Source organism: Hippopotamus amphibius, chromosome X, assembly GCF_030028045.1.
Source record: "Hippopotamus amphibius kiboko isolate mHipAmp2 chromosome X, mHipAmp2.hap2, whole genome shotgun sequence".
Taxonomy (NCBI): domain Eukaryota; kingdom Metazoa; phylum Chordata; class Mammalia; order Artiodactyla; family Hippopotamidae; genus Hippopotamus; species Hippopotamus amphibius.
Genome location: NC_080203.1, coordinates 77,196,713 through 77,221,041, shown reverse-complemented (window position 1 = coordinate 77,221,041; position 24,329 = coordinate 77,196,713). Strand labels below are relative to the sequence as shown.

At 36.4% G+C, this 24,329-nt stretch overlaps 1 protein-coding gene and 1 non-coding gene across 2 annotated transcripts in view; one reads left to right on the top strand and one right to left on the bottom strand.

Moving 5' to 3' along the window:
• The window catches only part of TEX11 (testis expressed 11), a 338,452-nt gene that overhangs the window by 152,921 nt on the left and 161,202 nt on the right, over window positions 1-24,329 (bottom strand). The gene's annotated exons all lie outside the window — the stretch shown is intronic.
• TRNAW-CCA (transfer RNA tryptophan (anticodon CCA)) lies at window positions 1,862-1,934 on the top strand. Its single transcript has one exon. It is a non-coding gene; the product is annotated as a tRNA-Trp (tRNA).

Here is a 24,329-nt window from a genome sequence, read left to right as displayed (position 1 = left end):
TTACTGAAGAACCTGAAGCTAGGAAATGGTTCTGTTAGTCTCTGAGCGTGAACCTAAGTGACATAAGGATATCCATTCAGCAAACACCTACTGTGCTACCCAGGGCCAGCGCCCGAGGCAGATAGACCAGCCTTGTGAGACCGTTGTACAGGAAAAGGTCAGTTTTACTCCCTTCGACTCCTCAAGTCTGGGATGAAAAGGTGGAGGCTGGATGCTATATTGCCACAGGTTTTTAAGGAACTAAGGTGTTACTCACAAATACAAAATGTCTGGGGCGGGGGGGCTGAGAATAACTTACTGGGAAGTTAATTTATTTGCTTCAAAGAGAGGTGTAGGAACCACTACTCCCTGTTTTAATCTGCCAAGGAATTCCTCTCAGAGCTGTTGCACAAATAGAGGTTGTGGTTGGTAAGACACCAAACAAGACAGATATGCACCTAAATTTCTAATGTGTTCAATGGGTTTCAATTCTGAAAAAAAGTAAAGGAATAAAGATTTTAATAAGGAAAAAAAAAAAAAACAGCCCATACAACTCAATATCGAAGAAAGAAACAACTAAATAAAAATAAAAAACTGGCAGAAGACTTAAATAGACATTTCACCAAGACATACAGATGGCCAACAGGCACATGAAAAGATGCTCAAACATCACTAATCATTAGAGAAATTCAAATCACATCCACAATGAGGTATCATCAGTCAGAGTGGCTATCATCAAAAAGTCTACAAATAATAAATGCTGGAGAAGGTGTGTAGAAAAGGGAACCCTCCTACTCTGTTCATGAGAATGTAAACTGGTGCAGCCCCTGTGGAAAAACAGTATGGAGGTTACTTTAAAAACTAAAAATAGAGCTACCATATGTCCCAGCAATCCCTCTCCTAGGTCTATATCCAGAAAAGACAAAAACTCTAATTCAAAAAGGTACATGCACCCCAATGGCCATTGCAGCACTATTTACAATAGCCAGGATGCAGAAACAATCTAAGTGCCCATCAAGAGACAATTGGTTTAAGAAGATGTGAGGCACACACACACACACACACACGCACACACACACACACTAGAATATTACTCAGCCATAAAAAAGAACAAAATAATGCCATTTGCAGCAACATGGATGGACCTAGAGATTCTCATACTGAGTGAAGTAAGAGAAAGACAAATATATGATATCGCTTATATGTGGAATCTAAGAAAAAATGGTAGAAATGAACTTATTTACAAAACAGAAATAGACTTACAGATATAGAAAACAAACTTATGGTTACCAGGGGTTAAGGGGGTAGGGATAAACTGGAAGATTGGGATTGACATACACACACTACTATAGATAAAACAGATAACTAATAAGGATCTACTGTATAGCACAGAGGACTCTTCGTAATACTCTGTAATGACCCACATGGGAAAAGAATCTAAAAAATAGTGGATATATGTCTATATATAACTGACTCACTTTGTTGTACACCTGAAACTAACACAACATTGTAAATCAAGTATACTCCAATAAAACTTCAAAAAAAAAGAATGAAATATTGCCATTTGCTGCAACATGGATGGACCCAGCAAATATCACTAAGTGAAGTAAGTCAGGCAGAGAAAAACAGATATTATATATCACTTATATGTGGAAGCTGCAAAGTAATACAAATGAATCTATATACAAAACAGAAACAGACTCACAGACATAGAAAACAAACTTATGGTAATCAAGGGGGAAAGGGAGAGGGTGAGGGATAAATTAGTAATATGGGACTAACAGATACAAACTGCTCTACATAAAACAGATAAGCAACAAGGATTTACTGTATAACACAGGGAATTATATTCAATATCTTGTAATAACATAATGGAGGGACTTTCCTGGTGGTCCAGTGGTTAAGACTCCATGCTGCCAATGCAGGGGGCCCAGGTTCAATCCCTGGCCGGGAAATTAGATCCCACATGCCACAACTAAGAGCCCACATGCTGCAACTAAAAATCTTGCATACCTCAACTAAAGATCCTAAATGCCACAACTAAAGATCCCACATGCCACAACATAGATCCTGCACGCTGCAATGAAGATCCCGCATGCCGCAACTAAGACCCAGTGCAGCCAAATAAATACATAAATAAATAGATATTTTTTTTAAAAACTTAGAAGAGAAAATAATCTGAAAAAACTGAAACACTTCGCTGTATACCTGAAACCAACACAATATTCTAAATCAACTATACTTCAATTTAAAAGAAAGATCCAATGATATGCAGCCTAAAGGAGACTCACTTTAGTGTCAAGGACACACATAGACTGAGAATGAATAGAAGGAAAAAGACTTTTCAAGCAAATGGTAACAAAAAGAAAGCAGAGGCAGCTATACTTCATTCAGACAAATAGACTTTAAGTTAAAAATGGTCAGAAGAGACAAAGAAGGTGATTATATAATGATAAAGGGGTCAATTCATCAAGAAAACAAAAACTGTAAATATTTATGGAGAACAACTAAATATATAGAACAACTAAATATATAAAACAAATACCAACAGAACTGAAGAGAATAAAAAATAATACAATAATGGACAGATTCAATTGAATTCACTGGACAGATCATGTAGAAAATCAATAAGGAAACAGTTGATTTGAACAAAAATATAGGCCAAATGGACCTAACAGCTATATGTACAGGATATTCCATCCTTCAGCAGCAGAATACACATTCTTCTCAAGTGCACATGGAACAGTTCCTAGGATAGATCATATGTCAGGCCACAAAATGAGTCTCGCATATTCAAAAAGACAGAACTAGTATCAAGTATCTTTTCCGACCACAATGAATGAAACTAGAAATCAGCAACAGAAAGAAGGCTGGAAAATTCACAAATACATGGAAATTAAACAGCACACTCCCTAAAAACCAACAGATCAAAGAAGAAATCAAAAGGGATATAAAAATATACATATTGAGGGCTTCCTAGGTGGCGCAGTGGTTAAGAATCCGCCTGACAATGCAGAGGTCACGGGTTCGATCCCAGCTCCAGGAAGATCCCACATGCCACGGAGCAACTAAGCCCGTGTGCCAAAAAAAAAAAAAAAAAAAAAACATAATATACCACAACTTACGGAATGCACAAAAGCCGTTCTAAGAGGGAAGTTTATAACGACGGGACATACATCAAGAAAAAACAAATAATCTCAAATAAACAACCTAACCTCACATGACGAGGACCTAGAAAATGAAGAACACACTAGCAGAAGAAAGGAAATAATAAAGATTAGAGTAGAAATAAATGAACTAGAGAATAGGAAAAAACAGGCAAACTTTTAGCTAGACTAACCAAGAGAAAAAGAGGAGCCAAGTAAAATTATAAATGAAAGAGATGAGATTACAACTGATACCAGAGAAATACAATGGATCACGGGAGACTACAGTGAATAACTATCTGTCAACAAATTGGACAAGCTAGAAGAAATGCAGCATACTAAGATGAATCATGAAGAAATAGAAAATCTGAAGAGACCAATGAGTAAGAAGGCTGAAGCAGTAATAAAAACCTTCCACACAGAAAAGCCTAGGACCAGATGGTTTCACTAGTGAATTCTACCAAACATTTAAAGAATTAATGCCAATCCTTCTCAAAATCTTTCAAAAAATTTAGGAGGAGGGAACACATCCAAACTCATTTTATGAGGTCAGCATTACCCTGATACCAAAGTCAGATAAGGACACTACAATAAAAGGATGCTATAGGCCAATATCCCTGATGAATATAGATGCAAAAATCATTAACAAAATATTAGCAAACCGAATTCAAGAACAAATTAAAAGGATCAGTTACCATGGTGGGTATAGTTAACAGCACTGTATTATATATTTGAAAGTTGCTAAGAGAGTAGAAATTAAAAATTCTGACCACACAAAAAATGTAAATTTGTGAGGTGATGGATATGTTAACTAACTTTATTGTGGTGATCATTTTGTAATACACATGTATATAAATCATTACATTATCACCTTAAACTTACACAATATTATATGTCAATTATATCTCAATAAAGCTGACAAAAAACCCAACACAATTCAACCATACACGGTATGAGACATACCTAAACCAAATGGGCCTAAATATATTCAAAGATAAATAACAGGCTACCTGTTGACAGCTTTATCTTTACAGCCTCACTGCTTGCTTAAATTTAACCCCTTCAAGCCCAGTAATGTCTTGGACTTCAATTTCAAAGATAATAAAAGTATAGTTTGGAACAGACATCTTCAGACTTTCAGGGGCAAACCTGAAAATGCTAAATCCCCTTTCCTCTTCTTATCCACTCTCAGGGAAGAGGTAGTCTCTCCCTTCAAAGACCAATCTTCCCTGTTTGGCCTAGACTGCCCCTCCCCACTTTGTCCAGGACTTAGCTCCTTAAATTCTGCCCTCTGTTCACTGTGTAATTAACCTCTTCTTCCCCAGGAGTTTTTCAATAAACATTCTTCTGCCTCGGATCAGTTAATCAGCCAATCAATAAATCATTCAATACAATAAATGTCCCTGACTGTAATCCTTTTGCTTTTAGCATTATTTTCCATGAACAGTTTTTTCTGATGTTTGCTTTGGGTTCTTGGTAAAGCCTCTAAGTGAATTTCCTGCTCATGGTCTTTCACCTTTTCATGCCATTGAGATTCATCACACCACTTTCAAGGCATTGTCTAGTAACTGAGGCAGCAAGAGAACACTGGGGTGACTGCAACCTTTCTATCTACAGATAATAATGCAGAATTAATGTCCTGGGCCCTCCACATTTCTTTAAGCTCATTCCCTCACCCAACCAGGACACTCATGGCATTCAAAGCTCAGTGTAGGCTCTGATCACATCAGCAAATCCAGGCTTTCTCTGTTGCCTCTACTGGATCCACTCTTTCAGCAGCCTTTCATTCTCTCTCCATACCTGTCCATAGGGGTGGCCTCTTGGTGTGAGCTCTCAGGAATCTGTTCCTGGGCAACATGTCCTTTCCACCTTTCCCCTGGAGCCCTCACCCATCAAGGCTCTGAAGGAAAGGTACAGCCCCCTCAGCAATTCCTCCTGAAAACCAGACGGCCCTTTCTTTCCTTCAGGCTATGTGAATAAACCATTAGCAGTAAAAGAAAATGAGTAATTTACTAAAATGCAATTAAAAGAAGAAACAATTGATGGAGGGAAAACACAGAATGAAGAAGAAAAAACTAAAATATTAAAAGAAAAGAAAGCAACTGAGAGACACATTTTTGAGGCTGAACAACCAGAGAACCAACTTGGGTAACAATAAAAATGTAGAGATATATATATACACAGAATCTTTAAATAGACATATTAAAAAGGACTTGGAAATGCTAATTTACAGAAATTACAGCTGAATCTTTATGTCTTGGTAAGACTATATACATCAGTAAATGACAGAATATGCAGAAAATAGTTCACATAGCAGGCCCGAGGTTGTCTATTCTTTAGAAAGCCTGCTTGCAAAGTTGATCCTTGGCTGACAACTAGTCACTCTGCTGGTAAACAGTTCCCCACACTGATATAAAACTTACCCTTAATAATAAGGTTGTTTACGCCTAGACTGTGCAAACAATATGGTTTATACTAAACATCTACTTCCCTTTTGAGTAATAATGAACCCCTTGATAAACAACAGTTCACACACGTTGTCACACTTGCTAGAGGAATTAAGCAAGTCCCGTGCAACTCCACTGGGAGACAACTCTTGGAAGCTTGTGCTTAATGTCCTTCAGACTTTACTTCAAGTGTCTTTTACCTTTACTTTTAATGAATTTGCTTTGTACCCTTTCATTGTAATAAATCTTAGCCATGATTATTAGCAAAAAAAGATGTAGTAATCCTAAATGAGTACACACACACACACAGTTGCAAAGTACAAGAAGCAAAACCTGATAGACCTAAAAAAAAATAGACAAATCCACAATTAGAGTTGGAGACTTCAACACTCTCATTCAAAAATTCATATAACTAGACAAAAAACAGCTAAGACACATAACAACTCAACAACTAATCAATTAACAATATCTAAATGACATTTATAAAATACTTTATCAAACTGCAGCAAAACACACAATGTTTTCAAGTGTCCACAGACCTTGACTATATTCTGGGTTATATAACAAACCTTAAGAAACTTGAGAGAAGTGAAATAATACAGAGTGTGCTCCCTGACAACACGGATCAAACAGAAATCAAAAAGATGAGTTAAAATGAAAACACAATATATCAAAATTTGCAGGATACAACTACAGCAGTACTGAGATGGAAATTTTTTATTAAAGGCTTACATTAGAAAAGAAGGGAGGTCTCAAATCAATAAGCTAAACTCCCACTCTCAAGAAACCAAAAATAGGAAGAGCAAAATAAACCTAAAGCAAGCAGAAAGAATAAGGAGCAGAAATCAATAAAATTTAAAAAGAAAAAAATAGGAAAAAATAAATGGAAAATGCTGAAGCTGGTTCTTTAAAAAATATACATATAAGATTGACAAACCTCTAGCAAGACTGAAAAATAAAAAACAAAAAAAAGATCAGATTCAAATAGCCAATACCAGGAATGAAACAGGGGATATTATTACAGACCCTACATACATCAAAAAGATAATAAGGGAACACTATGAACAATTTCATACACAGAAATTTAACAAGTTAGATAAAATGAATCAATCCCCCCAAAAGCAAAAAAAACTAACAACTCATCAGTGTAAAACAGATGATTTAATTAACCCTATAACTAACTATTAAGGAAGTTCAATTCATAATTTTAAAAATCCTGAAAAAGAAGTTCTGGGCCAAAATAGTTTCACTGAAGAATTCTACCAAATGTTTAAAGAAGAATTAAAACCAATTCTATACAATGTCTTTCGGAAATAAGAGTGAATACTTCCCAATTGTTATCAAGATGGTATTAGCCTGATAAGTCAGACAAAAGCAGTATGAAATAAGAACCACTATAGACTAATATCCCTCATGAATAGAGATGCAAAGATCCTTTCTTTTTGTCAGCATATAGAAATATTCTACTGTTCTAGCATTCTTTTGTTCTTTAATACATTTTTTAAAATGGGAGTATAACATACGTAGAGAAAAGTACACAGATTATAATGCACAGAGCAATGAATTTTCATAAAAACACTCCCATATAACCACGACCCAGAATAGATCAAGAAATAGAACCTTTCCAATATACATAACACCTCCTTCATACCCCTCTCAGTTACCACCTGGCCTTTCCCCAAAGGCAAGCACTATTGTGACTTATAATATCACAAAAGAATCTTGCTTGTTTTTAAACTTTCCGTAAATGGAATCACAAACTATATACTCTTTTGTGTCCAGCTTCTTTTGCTCAACATTTTTTTTAATTAATTAACTTATTTATTGGCTGTGTTGGATCTTTGTTGCTGCACGTGGGCTCTTCTCTAGTTGCGTTGAGTGGGGGCGGTTCTTTGATGAGGTGTGCGGGCTTCTCATTGTGGTGGGCTTGTTGTGGAGCATGGGCTTCTAGGCACATGGGCTTCGATAGTTGTGGCACATGGGCTCAGTAGTTGTGGCTAGCAGGCTCTAGAGCTCAGGCTCGATAGTTGTGGCGCATGGGCTTAGTTGCTCCATGGCGTGGGGGATCTTCGCAGACCAGGGCTCGAACCCATGTCCCCTGCATTGGCAAGCGGATTCTTAACCTCTTCGCCACAAGGGAAGTCCCACTCAACATTTTGATTATAACATTTGATTATAATGTAGCTTTTTTGTTTGATGTAGTCCCACTTGTTGACTTTTGCTTTTGTTGCCTGTGCTTTGGGTGTCACATTACCAAAAACTCATTGTCAAGAACAACGTCAAGGAGCTTTTTCCTTATGCTTTTCTTTTAGGAGTTTTACAGTATCAGGTACTATATTAGTCTTTAACCCATTTTGAGTTAATATTTTTGAGCGGTAAAAGATAGGGATCCAATTTCACTTTTATTTTGGGGGTTATCCAGTTTTCCCAATACCATTTCTTGAAGAGACTATCCTTTCCCCATTGAGTCTTCCTGGCTCCCTTGTCAAATATTAGTTGACTGCACATGCAGAGGTTTATGTCTGGGCTCTCTATTCTGTTCCATTGGAATATGTGTCTACTTTTAGGCCAGCACCATACCATTTTGATTACTATAGCTTGGTGGTGCCTCCAGCCTTGCACTTCTTTGTAAGGACTGCTTTGGCTATTTGAGGTCTTTTGTGGTTCCATACAAACATTAGAATTGTTTTCTCTATTCCTACTAAAAACTGCCATTGGAATCTTGATAGGGATAGGCTGCACTGAATCTATAGATTACTGTAGATAGTTGCACATTTTAACAATATTAATTCTTCTGATCCATAAACACCGGATATTATCTCCATTCATTTGTATCTTCTTCAATTTCCTTCATCAAAGTCTTGTTCTCCATAGTGGCTGTATCAATTTACATTCCCAGCAACAGTGCAAGAGCGTTCCCTTTTCTCCACACCCTCTCCAGCATTTACTGTTTATAGATTTTCTGATGATGCCCATTCTAACTGGTGTGAGGTGATACCTCACTGTAGTTTTGATTTGCATTTCTCTAATAATTAGTGATGAGCAGCTTTTCATGTGCCTTTTGGCCATCCGTATGTCTTCTTTGGAGAAATGCCTATTTCGGTTTTCTTCCCATTTTTTGATTGGGTTGTTTGTTTTTTTGATATTGAGCTGGATGAACTGTTTATATATTTTGGAGATTAATCCTTTGTCTGTTGATTCATTTGTAAATATTTTCTCCCATTCTGAGGGTTGTCTTTTCGTCTTGCTTATAGTTTCCTTTGCCGTGCAGAAGCTTTGACGTTTCATTAGGTCCCACTTATTTATTTTTGTTTTTATTTTCATTACTCTAGGGGGTGGATCAAGAAAGATTTTGCTGTTATTTACATCGAAAAGTGTTCTTCCTGTGTTTTCCTCTAGGAGTTTTATAGTGGCTGGCCTTACATGTAGGTCTTTAATCCATTTTGAGTTTATTTTTGTGTATGGTGTTAGGAAGTGTGCTAATTTCATTCTTTTACATGTAGCTGACGAATTTTCCCAACACCACTTATTGAAGAGGCTGTCTTTTCTCCATTGTATATCCTTGCCTCCTTTGTCATAGATTAGTTGACCATAGTTTATCTCTGGGCTTTCTATCCCGTTCCATTGATCTATATTTCTGTTTTTGTGCCAGTACCATACTGTCTTGATCCCTGTAGCCTTGTAGTGTAGCCTGAAGTCAGGAAGCCCGATGCCACCAACTCCGCCTTTCCTTCTCAAGATTGCTTTGGCTATTCGGGGTCTTCTTCATTTCCATACAAATCATAAAATTTCTTGTTCTAGTTCTGTGAAAAATGCCATTGGTAATTTGATCAGGATTGCACTCAATCTGTAAATTGCTTTGGGTAGTATAGTCATTTTCACAATGTTGATTCTTGCAATCCAAGAACATGGTATGTCCCGCCATCTTTTTGTGTCGTCTATGATTTCTTTCATTAGTGTCATAGTTTCCTGAGTACAGGTCTTTTACCTCCTTGGTTAGGTTTATTCCTAGGTATTTTATTCTTTTTGTTGCAATGGTTAATGGGATTGTTTCCTTAATTTCTCTTTCTGATCTTTCATTGTTAGTGTACAGAAATGCAAGAGATTTCTGTGTGTTAATTTTGTATCCTGCAACTTTACCAAATTCATTGATTAGCTCAAGTAGTTTTCTGGTGGCATCTTTAGGATTTAGTATCATGTCATCTGCAAACAGTGACAGTTTTACTTCTTTTCCAATTTGGATTCCTTTTATTCCTCTGCTGATATTATCTTATCTTCACTTTCCTACACAGGTTCCCATCCTTTTCCTTTTCCCCTTTTATGTTTTTGTGGCTACAAATTATCACTTTTTATGCCATGAGTTTGTTACCAAATTGAAGTAGCTATAGTTATTTTTAATGCTTTTTTTCTTTTTAAACTTTATGCTATAATTGTTTAACACCTATTCTGATACAGAGTTGCAATTTTCTGATTCTCTCCATTTATCACCTTACTCAAAGTTTTGTGTACTTTTGCCTTTTTTGTTTCAAAATTTCTTCCTTTCAACATTTCTTCATAAGGCAGGTTTAGGGGTGACGAACTTCTTCAGCTTTTGCTAGTCTGGGAAAACCTTTATTTCTCTTTCATATCTGAAAGATAACTTTCCTAGATAGAATATTCTTGGCTTACAGTTTTAATCTTTCAATATTTTGAGTATGTCATTCCACTTTATCTTGGCCTTTAGAGTTCCTGCTGAAAAAGTCTGCTGGTAGCCTAATGTGGTTATCTTTGCAGGTTATTGTCATTTTTCCCCTGGTTGCCTTTAAAATTCTGTTTCTGACAGTTTTAATACAATGTGCCTTGGAGAAGATCTTTTTGCATTGACATAATTAGCTTCATGGACTTCTATACCCAGTTCCTTCCCCAGGTTTAGGAAGTTCTCAGCTCTTATTTCCTTAAATAAACTCTCTGCTCACTTCTTCTCTTCTCCTTCTGGGATATCTATTATCCTTATGTTCCCTTCTCTAATGGAGTCAGGTAGTTCCTATAGAGTTTCTTCATTTAAAAAAATCTTCCTTCTCTCTCCTTGTCTACCTGAATCATTTCTAGATTTCTATCTTTGAGCTTGCTAATTCTCTCTTCCACGTGGTCTCTTCTATTTATAATGCTTTCTTCATGTCATTTACTGAGTTCTTCAATTCTAGAATTTCTGTTTGGTTGTTTTTAGAGTTTCAGTCTCTTTGGTAAAGTATTCCTTCTGTTCACTAATTTTATCACTGACCTCATTGAACTGCATTTCTGAGTTTTCTTTTAACTTGTTGAATTTCTTCATGACAGCTATTATTTTTAATTAATTACTTAATTAATTAATTTATTGGCTTCATTGGGTCTTTGTTGCTGCACATGGGCTTTTTCTAGTTGCAGCAAGCAGGGGCTACTCTTCACTGTGGTGAGTGGACTCCTTACTGTGGTGGCTTCTCTTGTTGCGAAGCATGGGCTGTAGGTGGGTGGGCTTCAGTAGTTGCGGCACACAGGCTCAATAGTTGTGGCTCACGGGCTCTAGAGTGCAGGTTCAACAGTTGTGGCATATGGGCTTAGTTGCTCCGTGGCATGTGGGTGGAGCAGGGATCGAACCCGTGTCCCCTGCATTGGCAGGTTGATTCTCAACCACTGTGCTACCTAGGAAGGCCCATAACAGCTATTTGAATTCTCTATCAGTTAGATAACAATTTTCCATGACTTTAAGTTTGGTTTCTGGAGAACTGTTGTTTTCTTTTTGTGATACTGTGTTACCATCATTTTTCATGGTTCTTAATGAGTTGTGCCTCTGCCAATGCATCTGAAACAGTGAATACATTACTTATTTAGGTAAAGTTTTGGTTACTTTGAGTCTAACAACTCAACAGGTGGGAAATTAGAGACCTTCCTTATGTTTTCAGTAGGTGGCACTATAATACAAGTTTTTGGTTTCTCTTATTTGAACTGTTTCTGGCTATATTGAAAAATCAGCACTTTCTACCATCCATCTCCTCTGGCTAAGATATCCCCAGTGCCCTTGTCATCACTACTTGTGCCTCTGGGGCTGCTGGTGCCTTGCTGGTGCCAGTGCTGCTGCTGTCACTGGCATCACCACCAGGGGCACCAGGATGGTAGATGCCTCCCCTGCTGCTACCAGACTCTCTGGGGCTGTGAGCTCAGCCACTGCAGCTAAGATGCCACGATCATGGGACTCATTTCCATGATTTCCCTGGTTCCACCTTCTCTATGTTTCCAACCCACCCACCTTCAGTTGTACAGACGTGTGGATCTCTCCGGTATCATAGTGTTTTGGGCAGAGGAACCTTTTTTTTAGTTACGGACATTTTATGAGTTGTAGATTGAAGGTGAGAGACAGAGAACATCTCACACTGCCATGATATTGACATATATATACTATGGTGAACTGGATATTTTTTCAGATATTTCATTTTTAGTATATAGAAATGCCACTGACTTCTACATGTTGATTTTATACCCTGTAACTTTACTGAATTCATTTATCAGTTCCAATAGTTTTTTTTTAGTGAAATCTTAAGGATTTTCTATATGTAAGGTCATATCATTTGCAAATATGAATAATTTTACTTCTTCCTTTCTGATTTAGATGCCTCTTATTTCTTTTTTTCACCTAATTGCTCTAACTAGGACTTCCAGTTCTATGCTGAATAATAATGGTGAGAGTGGGCATCCTTGTCTTGTTCCTGGTCTTAGAAGAAAAGTTTTCAATCTTTCACCACTGAGTATGATGTTAGCTGTGGCTCTGCCATATATGTTTTTATGTTGAGATATGTTCCTTCTATACACAATTTGTTGAGGGTTTTCTCATTAAACGATGTTATATTTTGTCAAATGCTTTTTTTCTGCATCTATTGAGAAGATCATATGATTTTCATCTTTCATTCTATTAATGTGCTTTATCACATTTATTGATCTGCATATGTGGAACCATCCTTGCATCCCAGGGGTAAATCCCACTTGGTCATGTCATTTAACCATTTTAACATGCTATTGAATTGGCTTGCTAATATTCTGTTGAGAATGTTCACATCTATATTTATGAGGAATATTGGTCTATAGTCTTCTTCTCTTGTAGTGTCCTCATCTGTCCTCATCCTTATCAGGGCTAGCTTCATAAATGTTTGTGAGTGTTCCCTTCTCTTCAACTTTTTGGAAGAGTTTAAGAAGAAATGGTGTTTATTCTTCTTTAAATGTCTGGTAGAATTCACCAGTTAAGGTATCTGTTCCTGGGCTTTTCTGTGTTAGGAAGTTTTTGATTACTGATTCAATCTTTGTTATTGGCTTTTTCAGATTTTCTGTTTCTTCTCAATTCAGTTTTGGTAGCTTGCATGTTTCTAGGAATTTATTCATTTCTTCTAGGTTATCCAATTTGTTGGCATATAATTGCTCATAGTAGTCTCTTATTGTCCTATGTATTATATAGCATCAGTTGTAATGTCTCCTTTTTCATTTCTGATTTTGAGTCCTCTCATTTTTTTCTTATTCAGTCTAGCTAAAACTTTGTCAAATTAGCTTATCTTTTTAAAAACCCCCTCCCATAGTTTTGTTGATCTTTTCTATTATTTTTCTGGACTCTATTTCATTTATTTCTGCTCTGATCTTTGTTATTTCCTTCATTCTGCCACCTTTGAGTTTAGTTTGTTCTTCTTTTTCTAGATCCTTGTGATGTAAAGTTAGGTTGTTTATTTGAGATCTTTTTTTTTAAGGTACGCATTATTGGTATAAACTTCCCTCTGAGAATTGCTTTTGCAACATCCTATACATTTTGGGGTGTTGTGTTTCCATTTTCATTTGTTTTGAGATTTTTTAAAAATTTCTCTTTTGATTTCTTCTCTGACCCACTGGTTGTTGAGGAGTGTATTGTAAATTTCCACATATTTGCAGATTTTCCTGCTTTCCTCTTGATATTGACTTCTAGTTTCATACCATTGTGGCTAGAAAAGATATTTGATATGATTTCAATCTTAAATTTGCTAAGACTTGTTTTGTGTACTATCTTATAATCAATCCTGGAGAATGTTCTGCTGTTGTTGAATGAAATGTTCTATAAATGTCTCTTAGGTCCATGTGATCTAACGTATGGCTCAAGTCCAATGTTTCCTTTGTTGAGTTTCTGTGTGGGTGATCTATCTATTGCTGCAAGTGCGGTACTGAAGTCCCCAACTCTTAATTTTCATAGGGTCTTTCACTTCCATACTTCCTTCCATTTCCTATATTGGAATCTCTGAGAGTGAGATTTCTTATTTGCATAGTTTATGGCAAGAACCTAATTGGATAGTTCTTGGCTTTAATGTGAAAATGTTAAAAAAAAAAATAGGTCTTGAAGATAGTGTTGGGCTGGTAAATTAGTTACTAATATGGTTGAAAAAAAGCAAAAGCTGCAAGAGACAGTGCACTAACTCAAAACAATATAATTCTAATGCCAAATATGTAGGTAAGAATACTTTTATCTTCCTACATCATCCATTCACAATCCCCTCTATGATTATACCAAAATAATGTGATTATATTTGTTTCATAATTATGAACTACTCTTCCCCATTAGGCAGTGATCTCCTTGAGACTAGAGACTGTATATTATTTAATTTCTATATCTTCAAGACACAGATGTAGAGAATGGACTTGAGGACATAGGGCTGGCGGGGGGGGGAAGGGGAAGCTGGGACGAAGTGAGAGAGTAGTATTGACATATATACACTACCAAATGTAAAATAGATAGCTAGTAGGAAGTTGCTGCATAACATAGGGAGATAAACTCGATGATGGGTGAGGACTTAGAAGGCCAGGAAAGGGAGGGTGGGAGGGAGTAGCAGGAGGGAGGGGATATGGGGATATATGTATAAATACAGTTGATTCACTTTGGTGTACCTCAAAAACTGGCGCAAGAGTGTAAAGCAATTATATTTCAATAAAGAATTTTTTTTTAAATTTCTATATCTTCAATGCCCAGCAATAAAATAGCTGGTACAGGGACTTCCCTGGTGATCCAGTGGGTAAGACTCCGTGCTCCCAATGCAGTGCGCCCGGGTTCAATCCCTAATCAGGGAACTAGATCCCAAATGCATGCCACAACTAAGAGTCCGCAGGACGCAGCTAAGAGTTCACATACCGCAACTAAGAGTCTGCATGTTGCAACTAAGAGTCCACAGGCTGCAGCTAAGAAGTTTGCATGCTGCAACTAAGAATTTGCATACTGCAACTAAAGATCTTGTGTGCTTCAACCAAGACCCAGTGCAGCCAAAATAAATAAATAGCCATAAAAATATAGACTTTGAAATAAAATTTTTTTAATTAAAATAACTGGTACACTGTAGGAACTCAGATGTGAAAGAATTAATTGCCACTACTATCAACCTAGTTCAGGTTCTTATCACATCATATTTGAGCTACTTGCAATGACTCAATTGATTTTCTTACCTCTAATCTCAACTTCTCAAATCTTACATATTATTGCCATTGTCACTACCTTGAATGGGTCCCCATTTGCCTGTATCATAAAGTCCTTTAACCTGATTTTCAAGGATTTTCACAAATGACTCCAATTTACTAACTTTACATCTCATTACACCCTTTATATAACACTTATGCTGCAGCCTCTCTGAATCATTAATCACCATATTCTGAATAGATCATTTTGTCCCCATATCTACTTTCTACAAAATGTCCTTATTCCTCCTTTACACTTTCCTAAATTCTCTCCCACTTTCAAAGCCCAGCTCAAGTCTCACCTTCAAAGAAACCCTTCTGATGTTCCCAGTACACAGTGGTCTAGTCCTCTTCTGAATTCCTATCCTAATTTGTCAGTTATTCCCTTTTTCCATGTGCTGTCTTATATTGTTATCTTTACACATACCCTCTTTACAATACGACTTGTAAGCTCCCTGAACAAGTCCCTATGTCTTCCATATGTTGCCCTTTACATAAAAGATGCTAAATTGGACTAAATTACAGTCCCCAAACTGCCTTGTGCTCACAACATTTTTGATCATTTTAATCTTCCTGCCAGTAATTACTGCTCACTCACCTATGAAAACCTTACTCATTTCTAAGCCGCCATCTCCTCCATTAAGCATTCCCTGACCAACAAAGCCCACAGTAATCTTTCACTCCCTCCTCTAAAGTCATATAGGATTCATATAAATCACCTATATTATGCATTTCTCATATCCTGCATTTTACTGTCAGCTGACAGATCAAGCATATATATGCTTAACTTACCGTAGCAGATAGTAAATTCATTAGAGGAATGTCTGTTTCTTATATTTCTTTTTATCTCCAATCAGACCCCTGACAACATGTTGTGCTAGAGACAATTTTTGTTGATAAAATCAACTGCAATGCATCCAATGTGCTAAGGAAAATCAAACTCTTTTCTCCAAAAAACAATCAACCTTGAAAAAAATCCCTTCAGCTCCTCTTCCCATCTCAAACATCCTAAAACCAATCCCCAACCCAGGGGGAAATAAAAAAACCACAAACGATCTATCCAAACAAAATATACTGAAGATTCAAGAAATGAGTATATATACTGTGCCAACTTCATTTCCTATAGACTGGAACTATGATTTCTAACAAACTCATTAAGAATTTTTATTAAAACAAAAATTTCAAGTGGACACCTTACAAAGTATGTCATATGGATGTCTGATCTGAAACAGGACAGAAGAAGAAAAATCTTTGGTGATAGTCTTATCAACAGTCCTCTTTGATGGTAACTATTACATGGGACTAACCATGTGGGCATGATTAAATCAAATTCCAGGGGCCAGCTGATGACTGCTTTTACCTCCTAGTGTCTGATGATAACCTTTTAGACCTATCCCAGGAAGGAATTAGTATTGAGAGTATAAGGTCCTCAATATTGTATCTGTCCATATTTTCAGGAAATTATCTCACTCATCTCAGCTAGCACACCATATCTGCAACCAACTAAAGTACTTATTATATTATGAAAGGAATGAATTTCATTTAAACATATGATTTTTAAATTTTGGTACATTCTTAAGTATCATTTTATTATATCTTAGGGCCAAATATTTTTTGGAAGTAAGTCTTTTTCTTTTTCTTTTTTTTTGGCCATGCCACGTGGCTTGTGGGATCTTACTTCCCCAACCAGGGATTGAACCCAGGCCCTCGGCAGTGAAAGCATGGAGTCCTAACCACTGGACTGCCAGGGAATTCCCTGGAGGTAGGTCATTTTTATTTTTATAATGTAAGCCTATGGAAAAATAATATTTACTATATCAAATTTTCTATGAACAGAACTTTTCAGGAACTCTTTTAATGTGTAGAATTGAGAGAGCTCAAACATTTTATTGTAATATTCAACAGTGAGTTCAAAAACTATTACGTTAATAAAAACAACATCACATCTTATTTAACAAGAAGGCTGGGAACAAAGTTGAAGGAAAGAAAAAAACTAAAAACAGATTACTTGTTAGGATAATAAGATGAGATATGATCTTTTTTCTTTAAAATTTTCATTATAATCATGGTACATTTGTAGAGTTAAAAAAATCAATAAAAATTTTGAAAAGAAGAAAGTAAAAACCAACGTGAGGAGATAGTAACAGTAACTAATAAAAGAGTTTTATAAAAGATCAAACAAATGTGCATTATAAGAGACTAAGAGATTTTGTAGATGAGACTCATGAAAGTCTAAGAAATTATGGAAAACTAGAAAGGTGATGAAGACTGGAGACAGGAAAAATTCTGATACTTTTACAAAGTGGGCAATAGACTCCCAAACCTGGCCAATCAACACGTGGTTCATAGACCTACAGTATCAGCATCACCTGGAAGCTTGTTAGAAATGCAGATCTCAGGCCCCATCCCAGACCTACTGAATTAAAATCTCTATTTTAACAAGATCTTCAGCTGATCATATATACATTAAAGTTTGAGATTAACTAACATAAACCAGCAAGGAGTTGGTGAGAAAAAGGCATGCCAAATTACTCTTATTTTGTCTTTTGAAAAGTTTACTTAAATGTAAAGTCAGAGAGTAAACAGACACAATCAATAATTTTTGGAAAATGATTCATAATAACAAAATATGAAACTGTCTAACTGCTTTTCTAGAACCAAAGCACATGTTCTTCCCTTATATAGCACCATGTATTGCTAGGATCTCATAAGCATATAACCTGGAATTGTCTGCACTCTGACTCCTAATGAAGCTTGACTGTAAAAGGTAAAATTTTTTAAAAAAAGCACTTAAGAGATGTGGTATTTTCATCCATTCATCAATGTACTCAAAATGTTATCCTTGCATCAAGGTGGATCATCAGAAGGTGACATCTGGACTACATTAGCTTACTTAATATCAGAACTGCATTCACTTTCTAACAGTTAACATTCTGCACATTTAGCTTTTATCGCTAAAAGAAACTTCTCTACATAAAATATATTTTTTCTTTTGGTATATAATTATTATTAAAATAATTATCCATTATATAATGCAACTTCTTATACTGTCTATAGACGCATGTAACATAAATGAGTGAAATAGACTATAAGAAAAAACAATTGCCAAATATGTAATCAAACTTTATTAACTGAATGATCGTACAAACATGCTAACATAGTACAAATGTAAAACACAGAAGCTATCTATATTTTAAATTTGAAATCTAAAAATATAAATACTTAATTTATCAAATTTCCCTTTTGAAATTGATTATTCTTTTGATTTGGAAATAGAAAACTGAAATTCTCTCTCCTACACCAATATGTCAATGCCCACACACACTGATAGGGAAGAAGTAGATACCTAAATGGAAATTTGGATAATGTTATCAATAAGAAACTGGAATGAATGAGTGATGAATGACCAAAAGCAGTAAATGTCCTTTATTTACTGATATATTACTATATAATCATATTGGATATTCGATATTGAAATTTGTCTAATTAGAATTTAGTATCACACTATACTGCAGTTCAATTTGTAGTTCTTTATTCGCATTAGTAATATTAATTGAGAAAGGCAAAATAAACAATGTTTTTCACTATTATAATGCTGGAAATCAAAAAACATTTTTAAGAATTCAATCTTTAAGTCTAAAATTTTGAGTATGTAGTTCAAGTAATCACTTTCATCTCTGGAAATCAATTTCAGCATAGAAAAGTGAGTCATATTAGTCCCTGCCAAATGAGTTTCCCAAAGAAATGACTTCACTAATAACATGTGAATTAAAGTTTACATTCATGTAATTACTTACTGCATTTGTAGAGAGGGAGATTCAGAGTGTTTATATGGATTGTCATATTCACCAGAGAGGTCAAGTCTTTGAGCTGAGGCAGGGATTTTTCCCATGGATAACATGAATAAGTTTAATTATTTCAATAGTTCAAAAAAACCTCTTTAGCACCTGTCATGAATGCTGTGCTGCATCACCCAAATTTCCCCTTCAAGACTAAAATATTTATTTCCAGGTTGCTCTTTAGAAATTATCTAGGCTGAAGAGAGCTAATTCATCCAAGGCCCTTTCCAGGGCAGCTGGAATCCAATAACTAGTAAACACTGGGATATAAGACCCAGTTGTCTCACCCTAGCTGAGTACAATTCTAAAGGGCCAGCCCAGCTTCAGAGCATCCCATAGGATAAAGCTGAAGCCTTATGGTGACTACATGAGCCCAACTTCTCCCTTTACCTAGTCCTGCCTCCTTTCCTTTCCCTTGTAAGTATTGATCCTGAGAGCACCCCTTAATAAATTACCTGCACACTAATCTCCATCTTCAAAATCCACTTCCAGGGCAACCCAACCCGTGACAGCACCACATCCAGCTAACCCCCTTAAGCTCCAAGAGGTAGAGGCAACTACTCTATTATGCACCAAATTCACACAGCAAAGCAATAATCTCTGTTGAAGCCAGAGAATATCCAGTGTGTGTGTGTGTGTGTGTGTGTGTGTGTGTGTAATTACTACATCCACATTTCATGTTTAGCTTTTAGCACAGTGTTTCCTGGTAAATTATATAATTAATAGACGTCTTATATTCTTAAAAAATACTTCCACTTTGGGTTTAAGTTCTGAATCAAGATTTATCCTAATAATGAACCATTGCAGAAATATTTTCTGTAGTCACATTTAAAATTTTTTTTAATCAATCTATGTTAAATTTATAAGACACCGGCACTATGTTCAAAAGTCCTGCCTTATCAAAATTTTCATTGACACCACAAATAAATATGCCTTACCGTGCAGTATTACATATGTCCATGCAACAGAAACACCACAAATAACCCTTTCAGAGCAACCTGTCCAATAAATTATCAGTCATACCTTCAAAATGCCAAACAACAGCATTTCTGGTTAGATTTACACTTAAAACTTAAGAATACATTTTATGCCTCACTCAATAGACACACTTTTGTAAACTTGTCATCTGTAAAAGGGAATAATGCCTGGGAAATTGTTTTCCTTAATATGAAACTATATAACTGCATTTCACAACAGGATAGCTTATCTTATTCACTTTCCAAAATAAACCTGGTTGAGATTTCAGTCCTTTCATTGAATTCAATAAGTTTTGATTACATTGCTTTTCTGTATACTAGCCACAGTTTGTACTTTATTTTGTTTCAAAATAAGCTATTAAGTTGTATTCATTTGGTACCAACACACTTTTTTTGCACATTAAACACAGGAATCTTTTTTTATTTCCTCTCAGTCTAGCTTTCATTCCCTCACTTTTGATAGGGATGTGGGTGCCATAAACATTTATGTTCCTCTTATAACCGCTATAAGAATAATGACACAAAGAAGGTGTAAATGACAATTTGACACACAGGATATGGGAGAAAATAAGGCACTGTGGGGACTATATAAAAATGAAGAATACATGTCCCATATCTGAAGGTGACAACTGCCACTTGGTTCCAACTGATTATTGCTTACTGGGAATACTGGCCAAGTGTTTCCAGATTTTTTTTTTCAATTTTTTCAAGAGAAGTCAAAAATCCAAATTTATATGTGAAATTGTTAAATGTTGGAAACTAATCCATCCCTATGCAACACATCTGTGGTCATAACCAGGTCATAGCACACTGGCTCACAAACTCTTTCTTATGTGATAAATTCCTTTAGAACATAGTATTGGGGGGATAAGTTTGTCAGTCAAAGTCTGGAAAATTCAGAATCTCTAGAAACTAAAGAAGACTTAAGCAACCAATGAATCAAAGAAGAAATCACAAGGGAAATTAGAAAATACTTAGGGATGAATAAAAATGAAAGCACAACATACCAAAAGTTATGGGACACAGAAAAATGCAGTGCTAAGGGAGAAATTTATAGCTATAGAAACTTGCATTAAAACAAGGAAAGTCTCAAATCAACAACCTAACTTTAGAACTTAGGGAATTACAAGAAGAACTAAACCAAAAGCTAGTGGAAGGGAGGAAATAATAAAATTAGAGCAGAAATAAATGAAATAGAGACTAGAAAAAACAAAATAATGAAACTAAGAGTTGGTTTTTTAAAATGATAAAATTGACAAACCTTCAGCTAGATAGTTAACTAAGAAAAAAAGAGAGAAGACTCAAATAAATAAAATCAGAAATGAAAGAAGAGACATTAGGACTGATGCCACAGAAATCAAAAGGATTATAAGACTACTACTAAAACTTATATACTAAAAAATTAAATAATCTAGAAGAAAAAAATGCATGAATTCCTAGAAACATATCATGTACCAAGCTTAAATCATGAAGAAATAGAAAACCTGACAGACCTATAACTAGTAAAGAGATCAAAGCAGTAATCAAAACCTTCTACCACAGAAAAGCCCAAGTTCTAATGGCTTCATTCATAAATTCTACTGAATATTTAAAGAAGAATTAATGGCAATTCTTCTCAAACTCTTCCAAAAAAACTGAAGAGGAGGGAACACTTCCATACTCATTTATGAAGCCAGCATTAGCCTGATACAAAAACAGAAAAACACACTACAAGGAAAGAAAACAACAGGCCAATATCACTGATGAATATAGATGTAAAAATCCTCAACAAAATACTACCAAAGCAGACTTCTTTGGTGGCGCAGTGGTTAAGAATCCACCTGCCAATGCAGGGGACATGGGTTGGATCCCTGGTCTGGGAAGATCCCACATGCCGTGGAGCAACTAAGCCCGTATGCCACAACTAGTGAACCTGTGCTCTAGAGCTGGCGAGACACTACTACTGAGCCCATGTGCCATAACTACTGAAGCCCATGTGCCTAGAGCCCATGCTCCGCAACAAGAGAAGCCACTGCAATGAGAAGCCTGTGCACCACAGCAAAGAAAGCCCCTGCTTGCTGCAACTAGAGAAAGCCTGCATGCAGCAACAAAGACCCAATGCAGCCAATAAATAAATAAATAAATAAATAAATAAATAAATAAATAAGTTTATTAAAAAATTACTACCAAATCAAATTCAACATCATATTAAAAAGATCACACACCATGACCAAGTGGGACTTATTCCTGGAATGCAAAGATGGTTCAAAATATAAAAAGCGGTAAATGTTATATACCACATTAACAGAATGAAGGATAAAAATCACATGATCATCTCAACAAATGCAGAAAAATCATCTGATAAACTGAACATCCTTTCATAATAATCACACTCAATGAGCTAAGAATAGAAGGAAACTACCTCAACATAATAAAAACCACACATGCGGCAGAAAGATGGCGGCGAAGTAGAAGGATGTGGAATGCATCCCTCACCACAGATGCATTAGGAATACACCAAAAGATGCAATAATCCCCACAGAGAACCAACTGACCACCAGCAAACTACCTCGGACACCAGAAAGGGTTGCAAAGATCCCAACATAACCAGTAGGGAGACATTTGGGACTGTTCAAAGAGGGTGAAGCAACTAAGCTGTGGCAGACAGGAGGGAGTGAGAAACACATGGAGGGTCTGCACCACGGCTCAGCGAGCCCGGACTGAGACATTGATTCACAGCTGAACAGGGGGTCTGGGAGCAGGAGTGTGGGAATCAGAGAGCTGGTTCAGGGTAAGAAATATTGTTGGTGGTGGGGAGATGGACCGAGGGGACAGGAGGGAAGAGGTCCACAGTGAGAAGTGCCTACTTCAGAGAGCTGTGAGACCACAGTAGCGGCTGGATACGGCTGATTCACAAGCAGAGGGGAGGAGCCGCGGGCGTAGCCTCAATCGGCACCTGTGACGGACAGAGGAAGGAAACCTGTGGGCCAAGCTAACGCATTTAGGGATAACCAAGGCCCCTGGGTGGGGCTGGCTTAGAGTGCCTGCAGCCGAGAGCCAAAAGCCCTCAGAGTGGCTCAGCTCTGGAGACATTCTGTTTACACTTGACCCACTGGCATCCCTCTGGAACAGGCATTGCCACACTCGACTGAACCACCATGTCCCAGACAGGGTGCCACTGCTCACTCACTCCCAGGGGAAGGAACCACTATTGTACCCGCTCTCTCCCCACACACCAGCGCTTACAGATGAACAATAAAGGAAGCTCTGCTGGTCGCAGAATAATACAAAAAACGCAAGGCGGGTAGAAGGACACTTGCAGCTGAGATCCCAAAGAAACAGAAATACTAGTATTGATTCTATTGAACTGGTAAATTCTGGGGTCAGTTCTAGCTTGTTTTTTTTTTTTATTTATTAATTACGAGCTTAGTCCTAAGGGATCTGAAAGTTTTAAAACATATTTTTTATTCCACTTTTTATTCTATTTTTATTTTTAGCCTTTTTCTATATTTCTATTTCTGGCTAAGTTTTTTGTAGTGCTGACTGTATCTCTCCTACCTTCTTTTCATCTCTACCTTTTGTACATTTCTATTTCTTTTAATTTTCATATTTCTAGTCACATTACACACTTCTGTTGCCCTGTCTTCTATCCTTTTTTAATTTATCTTAATATAGTTATAAGCAATATTATCAATCAGCTCAGTCTCCTTGCTTTATTCTCCAGATGACACACTGCTTTGGTATTTATTATTAGGTTTTTGTCTGTATCTTAGTTCTAAGTATAATTGTCTAATTTCATTCTGAGAATCTCCAGTCTGTCTGGTGGTACTCTAGCTCTTTTTTATATTTGATCTTAGCTTTCAATATCTCCATAGATTGGTGTTTGTGTGTGTGCTGTTACTTGTTTGTTTGGCTGGTTGTTTTTCCTTTTGTTTCTGTTTTGTTCTGTTTTGGTTTTGAATTTCTGTTGGTTTTCTCTTTGAATGTCTGATAGCATACTGGGGTTCTTCTGTCAGGTCTTTCTAGTGCCTTATGTTCTACTGGATTCAGTATTGGTGTGTCTTATACATGTATGTGTTTCCTTGACGTAGTATTTGTTTAACTCAACACTCTGCCATTAGTCTGGGGCTTGGACAGTCTTCTTGAAACCCCTTTATTGCCGGGACAAGCAACCTCTTAAGTTTGGACTACCACGAGAAAACAAAGAAACACCACGCAGGCAAAGGAGCAGGAAAAAAAACCACAAGACCAAATAAATGAAGAGGAAATAGGAAAAAATGCCTGAAAAAGAATGCAGAACAATGATAGTAAAAATGATACAAAATATCAGTAACAAAATACAGAAAATACAAGAAACAGTTAATAAGGACTCAGAAGAACTAAAGAACAAACAAACAGCAATGGACAACAAAATAATTGAAATTACAAATACTCTAGATGGTATCAACAGCAGAATAAGTGAGGCAAAAGAACGAATAAGTGAGTTGGAAGATAGAATGG